This window comes from Hemicordylus capensis, chromosome 5, assembly GCF_027244095.1.
Source record: "Hemicordylus capensis ecotype Gifberg chromosome 5, rHemCap1.1.pri, whole genome shotgun sequence".
Classification (NCBI taxonomy): Eukaryota; Metazoa; Chordata; class Lepidosauria; order Squamata; family Cordylidae; genus Hemicordylus; species Hemicordylus capensis.
In genome coordinates, this window is record NC_069661.1 from 33,713,369 (window position 1) to 33,722,737 (window position 9,369).

The window sequence follows — 9,369 nt, forward strand, 5'->3', positions numbered from 1 at the left end:
GGAGTGGGAGGCAATTTATCCAACAATATGATAACAAATGAAATTCAGTGTAAAGAAGTGTCATGCAATATAAAGGAAAAAGCTTCAGCTAGTAACACTCATGAATGGATTTTAAATTATTTGTAATCACAGAGGGAAAAATCTTTGTTTTACAAAATACAGATCAATGCAGTGAAACAATGCACTTGGGTGATCAAAAGAAAACAAGTGAGCTGTTAAGCTCGGGGGACGGAAAAATGTAAATATTACATAAAAATCAATTTTCACTTTGTATACTTGCTAATGTTTTTAAGGAAACACTTCTGAGGGATCCAAACATAATATAAAAGAACATTAAAGGAATCAATCTGTGTAGTAACTGAACATCCTCTGATGATCACACAATGCTATTAAACGAAGGAAAGAAACTTTTAGCATAAAAGCTTGTGTTACTAATGGATTTATCCACATAACCATGGATTTTAGTGTGGTTGCTTTTTCTGGCTTTCTATTTTATTGTGTAATTCTATTGTATTGTTTACTTATTTTCTGATTGTATGCCACAAGGGCAGTCTAAAAATCTTTTCAATGAATGAATGAATGAATCATTCATCAATCCAAAAGCAGGAGAAAAAAAGAAGTCAGAAAATGAAGCCAGATTTTCATCCATCCATCCATTCTTATAATCCACTCTATTCCAAAAACTCAGGGCAGGTACCAATCCTGCTAAATTCAAGGGCTGCACTGAAAGTAAACTGTGTTAATTATGGTGAGATTCATTGAACCATGCAATGCCACAGATAAAGAATGTTTCATTTGGGAAGAAATTATTCCCTTCATGGGGGGCTGCCTTCTAATGAGTCAGATTGCTGGTCCATTTAGCTCAGTATTGTCTACACAGACTGGCAATGACTTCTCCAAGGTTGCAGGCAAGAGTCTCTTTCAGCTCTATTTGGTGATGCCAAGCAGTGAACTTGGAACGTTCTGCATGCAAGCATACAGATGCTCTTTCCAGAGCAGTCCCATCCCCTAAGGGGTATATCTTACAGTGCTCACATGTGGTCTCCCATTCAGATGCAAACCAGGGTGGACCCTGCTTAGCAAAGGGGACAATTTATGCTTCCTAACAGAAGACCAGCTTGCCCCTCACCCATCCCATCCATCTTCCTCATCCCCACAGTGCAATCTGATCTCAGTGGAACCCTTTGAGATGTAATTCATTTCCCTTGTGGCTGGATAATAAAAGCCTTCTAACCACTTGGAGAAGCTCTTCTAGCCAGTGTCAAGCAGATACAATGTTGATGGAGAAGTAACATTGATTGACCTTCATCACTTAACTATCTTTGGTCAGATTAGACTTGAATCTCCAATCTGGATTGTATTAGTTCTAGTCACCATCCTGTTTCTTTAATTGAACTCAAGTCCTCAGAAAAACCAAGAGGTCCACCACTATGGACTGGGAGAGGACATATGGAAGCAATTGTTTGGACAGCTCATGTCACATCTGTATTCCAGAGATCAACCAAGATGCTGAAAGGACCACAAACTAAATTAGTCAGAAATTGCTAAGACATACCAGGACCCATAAAGCTCTTGGGATGAGCCCCATCATTGGAGAGGTGAAGGATTGTTATAGATAGCTCTTTGGTTTGATTCAACAGGGCCCTTATGTTGTAATTCTTACTGAGGAGGAAATCCTGTGTGCCAGGCTGTACCATTTCAAACTGAAAGTGGGGGCTTACATGTTTGAATGTTCCTCCATACAAAACTACTTGATTCACACTGAAAACTAGATGTCTCAGAAGTTCCTAGCTTAACTTTCCCCCGAACATTCTAGTTTTCTATTAACAGAAATATTTTCCCCATTGTTATTTCATCATGTGGTGCCCCTCACTTTGTCTGAAGTGGCATAATCCAGACACAGATTTCTCCCCTCAAACAGATTTTGTGAAAATGAACAGTGTGGAGAAGGAGGAGTTGAATCAAAAAGATACTGTATCTGTCTCTCTTTGGGGGGCAATTTCTTACACCAGATGCTGCATTCTGCAATTTAATTTTAGTACAGATGTGCAATCATCTGTCTGTAGTGGCAAGTAATACACTTGTTTGGGGAAGACAACTGAAAAAGGTTCTCAGCACAGAAGCTAAGCTGTGAACAGTTTTGAATTGAAAATTGACATTTCACTGCTGGTAAAAAGAGAGGGATTCTTACTGTACATATTTTAAAAAATCTATCTTCTACATGAGTTTGTGTAAATCATATTATGCCTAAGGTGCTTGTGCTTGGAAAACATCACCTGCCATTATACAGATGATGTAAGCTGATTTGTTGGTGAGGATTAGATAAATCATAGGCAAATTCTGCTGGGTTGGACCCTGGTGGAATAGTTTTTTATGGAAAGGTTAGCAGAAGGGGTGTGCCGAACTGCTCTGCAATTGGACCAGTCTGCAGCAAACTGGTCTGCTTCAACCTGTTTGATTGTGGACTGGACTGGACTGGACTGGGCAAAAGGCATCTGGTTCACAATTGAACCGTACCATAACCGGTTCATCCGCAAACCAGTTAGCCGGTTCGAGTACCCATATCTTTGCTTCCAAATGTAATAAAGGGGAGGGGGAGCAGTGAGAGAGAGACACCTTTAAAATGGAAAGATTTGGCAAGCCTGCATGGCATTCTCCCACCCTCTCAGCGGTGGTACGCAAATGGCGTCCGTGCATGTGTGGAGGCAATTTGTGTGCCACCGCCACTGAGAGCATGAGAGGAGTGTCATGCAGGCCTGCTCGTAAGCACTTTCTCTTTCAGTTTTAAAGGTGCCTCTCTCTCTCTCTCTCTCGCCACTTTCCTGCCACCTTTTTACCTTTGGAAGCAAAGGGAAATCCTCACCAGATTCCAATTTACAAGTGTTGGAACTAGCAAACCAGTTCGAGCCAGTTCCGTTGGACAGACTGGACCAGCCGGTTGGTTCAACCAAACCAGACCATGGACTGTGGCCTGCTCCGAATTCAGTCCAAATTCAGACTGAACTGCACAAACCAGTTCAGCATAACTAGTTAGCAGAGAAGACTCCAGGGAAGCAAAGATATGATATGATGTCATGAAAGCTGAATGACTAGTGTACATTCAAACAGCACAACTACAGGACAGATCAGGTTCTTCTAAATAAATAAAATTAAAATATAAGAATATCAACTGCAGCCAGACCAACAGTCCACATTGTCTGTTTATTTTGTTGCAAAGAAAAAGGGCACAGGCCAAAAAGGAATATAGGAAGCTGCCTTATATACTGAGACAGACTATTGGTCCATCTAGCTCAGTATTGTCTACACTAACTGGCAGTGACTCTCCAAGATTTCGGGCAGGGATATCTCCCAGCTCTACCTGGAGATGCCAGGGATTGAACCTGGGATCTTATGCACACCAAACAGATGCTTTTCCACTGAGCTACATCCCCATCTCCTAAGGCAGGCCTGCTCAACCGTCCTGCAGATATTGGCCAACAACTCCCATAATCCCCAGCTATTGGCCACTGCAGATGGGGATTATGGGAATCCCCAAATAGTCCAAAACTAGCTGGGGGGGGGGCAAAGTTGAACAGGCTTGCCCTAAGGGGAATAGCACACAGCACGCAGTAACCCATCCAAATGCAAACCCAGTTAGACCCTACTTAGCAAAGGGGACAAATCATGCTGGGCAACATCCAGACTAATCTTGCACTAGCAAAGATTGTGCTAGCTAAGGGATGTAGCTCAAGACCATTGTACAAAAAGAGGAACTTCAGGTGCATCTAGATCTCGCACTAGCAGGACGTGTTGCACTAGTGGTATCACAACATGGAGCACTAGGCCATTCTTGTGAAACATGTTCCACTATCCCTTGCACAAGATCATCTGTGTCCCTGAGAAGATTCCCCTTCTCTTAGCAGTAGCACAAAATTGTGGAGCACTGCAATGAGTCCTTCCATGTGCATTACTGTGGATGCTATACACTTTAACAGCAGTCTTGTTGTATTACAATTGATAAACCTAGGCTTCTGTGTAGCTAAAGATCTGGTGTTGCCTTTGGAAAGCATTCAGGAACCACAACAAGTGCAGAATGTTGTGGCCAAATTCTTAACTGCAGCTGACCAGTTAAGAATATATGAATATATGGACTCACAGACTTTGCAGTGTGCTACCCATGGAAGGGCTAGGAGTGCATGTTGTCTCCGTCAATCCCTGATTCATTTCCTGTCATCTAGTGAACTTGTGGAGCCTCCATGGCTCTTAATAATTGCTCAGTTCCTGCAACATGCCTCTTGTTATTCCCAATGGAAGGCTTCTCACCACCGGTGTTATGCCATTCTTAGGAGCCATGGAGGCTCTGCAAGCTCATTGGATGCAAGGATGCAATTTGGAATGAACAGAGATGACATGAACACACAACCCTTCCATGGGTAGCACACTGCATAGTATGTGAGTCAATATGACAAAATGGCAAATGCATTTCAATGTTGGCAAGTGTAAAGTGATGCACATTGGGATGAAAAACCTCAACTTCACGTACATGCTGATGGGATCTGAGCTGTCAATGACTGACCAGGAGAGAGATCTTGGGGTTGTGGTGGACAGCTTGTTGAAAATGTTGATTCAATGTGCGGCAGCTGTGAAAAAGGCCAATTCCATGCTAGAGATCATTAGGAAGGGGATTGAAAATAAAACTGCTAAAATTATAATGCCCTTATACAAAACTATGGTGCCACACTTGGAGTACCGCATACAATTCTGGTCACCACATCTAAAGAAGGGCATTGTAGAGCTGGAAAAGGTGCAGAAGAGGGTAACCAAGATGATCAGGGGGCTAGAGCACCTTCCTTATGAGGCAAGGCTCAAACACCTGAGGCTTTTTAGTTTAGAAAAAAGACGACTATGAGGAGACATGATAGAGGTCTAGAAGATCATGCATTGTGTGGAGAGAGGGGGTAGAGAGAAATTATCTCTCTCACACACATAACACTTGAACCAGAGGTCATCCCATGAAATTGATTGCCAGGAAATTTAGGACCCACAAACAGAAGTACTTTTTCACACAACCCATAATCAACTTGTGGAATTCTCTGCCACAAGATGTGGTGACAGCCAACAACGTGGATGGCTTTAAGAGGGGTTTGGATAACTTAATGGAGGAGAGGTCTATCAATGGATACTAGTCTGAGGGCTATAGGCCACCTCAAGCCTTAGAGGCAGGATGCCTCTGAATACCAGTTGCAGGGGAGTAACAGCAGGAAAGAGGGCATGCCCTCAACTCCTGCCCGTAGGCTTCCAGCGGCATTTGGTAGGCCACTGTGTGAAACAGGATGCTGGACTATATGGGCCTTGGGCCTAATCCAGCAGGAATGTTCTTATGTTCTAATATGTTCTCAGTGGTCAGCTCCAGTTAATAATCTGGCCATAACTTTCTGTACTTCTGAAGGCAGCACCAAATACAAGGCATTAATCTACTTAGGATGTTAATCTAGTTTGGATATCTCTAGAGCATGGATAACTGTGGCCATACCCCCTTTGTTCAAGAAGAGGTGCAGCTAGCTAGTACAGCAGCCAAAGAGAGTGAAAGGAACTGCAGACTGAGCCTCCAACTGCAATATCAGAACTAAAAGCACCCCCAGGCAGAAAACCTAACAAGAGTGCAATTCTGTCCAGAACAAGAAGAAGCTGCCTTAGACTGAGTCAGACCATTGATCCACCTAGCTCAGAATTGTCTACACTGACTGGCAGCAGCTCTTCTAGGTCTTTCCTGGTCCTCCCTGGAGATGCCAGGGAGTAAAACTGGGACTTTCTATATGCAAGCATGCAGATGCTCCTCCACTGAGCTATGACCCCACCCCTAAGGGGAATGACACATGAGGCCTCCCATCCAAATGCAAACCAAGGCATATCCTGCTTAGCAAAGGCTTGCTACCACAAGACCAGCTCTCTTCCCCCAAAGGCCAAATGTCACTTCCCTGGATTGATAAGCCATTAACCAACATTCCCTCTGTCTCATTTGACTTGAGCTTCTGTAATATTAAAGGTACTAGCTGACCCCGCACAGAGCATCTGTGCGGCAGTACACTCTCCCCACCTTCAGGCCCAGTTTGTTCTCCCCCCAACCTTCTGCCTCAGTTAGTTCCCCCCCCCCACTCTTAAGGCCCAGTTAGTTCTCAACCTTCTGTCCCAGTCTCTTCCGCTGCCCCCACCTTCTGCCCCAGTCTCCTTCCCCACCCCCCACCTTCTGCCCCAGTCTCCTTCCCCACCCCCCACCTTCTGCCCCAGTCTCCTTCCCCACCCCCCAAATTCTGCCCCAGTCTCCTCCGCCGCCCCGCCATCTGCCCAGTCTCCTTCCCCACCCCCCACCTTCTGCCCCAGTCTCCTTCCCCACCCCCCACCTTCTGTCCCAGTCTCCTTCCCCACCCCCCACCTTCTGTCCCAGTCTCCTTCCCCATCCCCCACCTTCTGTCCCAGTCTCCTTCCCCATCCCCCACCTTCTGTCCCAGTCTCCTTCCCCACCCCCCCACCTTCTGCCCCAGTCTCTTCCGCTGCCCCCACCTTCTGCTCCAGTCTCCTTCCCCACCCCCACCTTCTGCCCCAGTTTCCTTCCCCACCCCCACCTTCTGCCCCAGTCTCCTTCCCCACCCCCCACCTTCTGCCCCAGTCTCCTCCGCCGCCCCACCTTCTGCCCCAGTCTCCTCCACTGCCCCACCTTCTGCCCCAGTCTCCTCCACTGCCCCACCCCCACCTTCTGCCCCAGTCTCCTCCGCTGCCCCCACCTTCTGTCCCAGTCTCCTTACCCACCCCCCACCTTCTGTCCCAGTCTCCTTACCCACCCCCCACGCCGTGCCGAGTGCTCAGAATGTGTGGCTCTCTCCACCCGCCCACCCCGTCTCCGGCGGGGCCCGAGTGCGGCCACCAGCCGCCGCCAGCGGGGCCCGAGTGTGGCCGCCAGCCGCCGCCTGTGGGGCCCGAGTGCGGCGGCGGCCGCCGCCTGCGGGACCCAAGTGTGGCCGCCGCCGCCAGCGAGGCAGAGTGCGGCCGCCAGCCACCGCCTGCGGGGCCCGAGTGCGGCCGCCAGCCTCCAGCCTCCGCCTCACCTCCGCGGTCTGGCCCGCCTGGCTCCTCGGCCATGGCCCCCACCGCCGTTCTCCTGGGTGCGCCAGCCAATCAGGCGCCCCGCAGCCCAGCCAATCAGCTGGGCTGCCGGGACGCATTTTTCCTGGGCACACCCAGGAGAATTATATATATAGATTGCAAACACTCCATAGGTCTCCAGAACTCTCTTCTCATCAGGAAATCTATCTTTTTCAACATCTGTGCATTAGCTCTGCAATATCTAACACTTTGGTAAGATGAGCTAACATGAAACAATATTAGGCACTTATAAACTAAAGTTTAGTTTAATTTATTGTTAGTCAGCAACCTAAATAAAATAAGAACCAATAAAAATACTGTAAAAAATCTACTGAAACTGCCCATCAAATGTCTAGCTCTTAAAAGGTTCCTGTGAGGGCGATAGATTGGTCTAAGAAATTTTGGAGCACAGTATTCAAAATTCAGAAGCTTTTCTGTAACTATTCAATGGCTTCTGCCAAAGTTTCAAAGGCCGAATTCACACGTAACATGAAACCATAGTTAAACATGGCAGAAGTTGGATCTCCAGTATATCAGAATACATGAAACCACAGTTTCATGGCAAAAGTGACCTGTGATTTGCCTTGCCAAACTCCAAATTGAACCTCCAGTTTGGCTGCCAAAGTATTACATCTGATCCCAGACGCTGCCCAAAAATAGAGGCGGCAGAGCAGCAGACACGACCAGGATCATATCTGCTCCATGGCTGCAGTGATTCTTGCTGGCCACCTCTCTGAGCACCAGCCCTGCCCCCCCTTTCCTGAGTAACAGGGAAATGGTGCACCCCCAAACCCCCACCCAAAATCATACTTGTGTGGGATGGTTTTGGTGCAGGGATCTTTGTGGGGAGGTGGTGCAATCACTGTCAGAAGTGCTGGCATGGCATTTACAGGGATTTAAATGCCCTTTTCATGCTGAGGGAAGATGGAGTGCTCCAAAATGCACCATCACACTTGTCACTCCCCCTTCAAGATTGTGGCCAATTGTGGCCGCCCCATTGGCGTGCTGATGCTTTGCCCGCAGTCTGACCATGGCCTGGCACTCTCTTGCTGGGATTGATCTTGGCAGCGGAGCAGCAAATAGGGCCTCCCTTCTCCTGGAACTGGAGTTTGGCAGGCTGCGGTTGGACGAAGTGTGATTTACAATTTAAAATTGAAACCGCGGGTTCCCCAACCTCCTGTTTTGTGTTACTTCTGATTTTGGCCAAAATGTGACCTTGTTATATAACTCAGAATTTAGAAGTAGAGTAGACTGCCACAAAAGCCTAATCATGAAATGATTCTGGGGGGAAATAATGGATTTTGGACCCCAAAAAATCAAGCATGAAAGGAAACTGTCAAAAAGATAACAAAAAAGCTATAATAGAACAAGATTTCTTTTCAGTGCCTAATCATTAACTCCCACTCAAATGGAGTGCAGCTGACTACACAAGAAATCTTACCTCAGCACCACAAACACATTAAACTTTCAATTATTTATTTCAATGCACATATTATTAGGAAAAGTATTCAGCTTATCAAACCAATACTTTTAAAGACTATTTTCCAGTAGGCTTATGAGATTCCGTGTGTGTGTCCATGTATTTGTGTGTCCACCCCCCTTATCAATTTTGCAGCACCTGGACCAATATGAACCAAACTGGGTACAGTTGTAGGGACACACAGGGACACCTCAATGGCATAGTTTGTGATGATGTCACATCACAAATTCAATATGACAGATGTGTAAACTTTTGAGGCACAAGTGGGCTAATTTGTGAACCGCCTAACTAATTTGAACCAAATTTAGTCCAGTTATAGGCATAGTGAAAGGAAAGCAGGTAGATTAGTTCTTACTAGAACAACTTGTTTAAAAATCAGTCTTCTCCAAACACTGCTTATAAGTAATTGGAATGATTAACCTATTTGGGGATTTGGGGGAAAGGGATAATGTCTAATCAATCATTATTAGGGATGCAAATGAAATGGGGTTGATTGGCTTGAACTTGAACACACACACACACACACACACACAATCTCTCCCTCTCTCCCTCCCTCTCTCCCTCTCCCCCTCCCTCCCCCCCCATGCATATATGCAACAATCTCAGAGGCAATTACAAGTTTTGTAGGCAAAAGAGGTGAGCAAGGTGACTACATTCTAATCTATAAGTGAGCATCCTACTAGTGAACTGTTGAATGATACAAACTACAGAAAATGGTCATTCAGAGTCAAGATGCTGCCAAATACACTTGGACTCTCTTATGTTCTGGA

General features: G+C 46.2%; 1 non-coding gene across 1 annotated transcript; it reads right to left on the minus strand.

The window, feature by feature from the left end:
• Positions 1–3,359: 3,359 nt before the first annotated feature.
• On the minus strand, positions 3,360–3,431 carry TRNAT-GGU (transfer RNA threonine (anticodon GGU)). The gene has a single exon. It is a non-coding gene; the product is annotated as a tRNA-Thr (tRNA).
• Between the last annotated feature and the right edge of the window lie 5,938 nt (positions 3,432–9,369).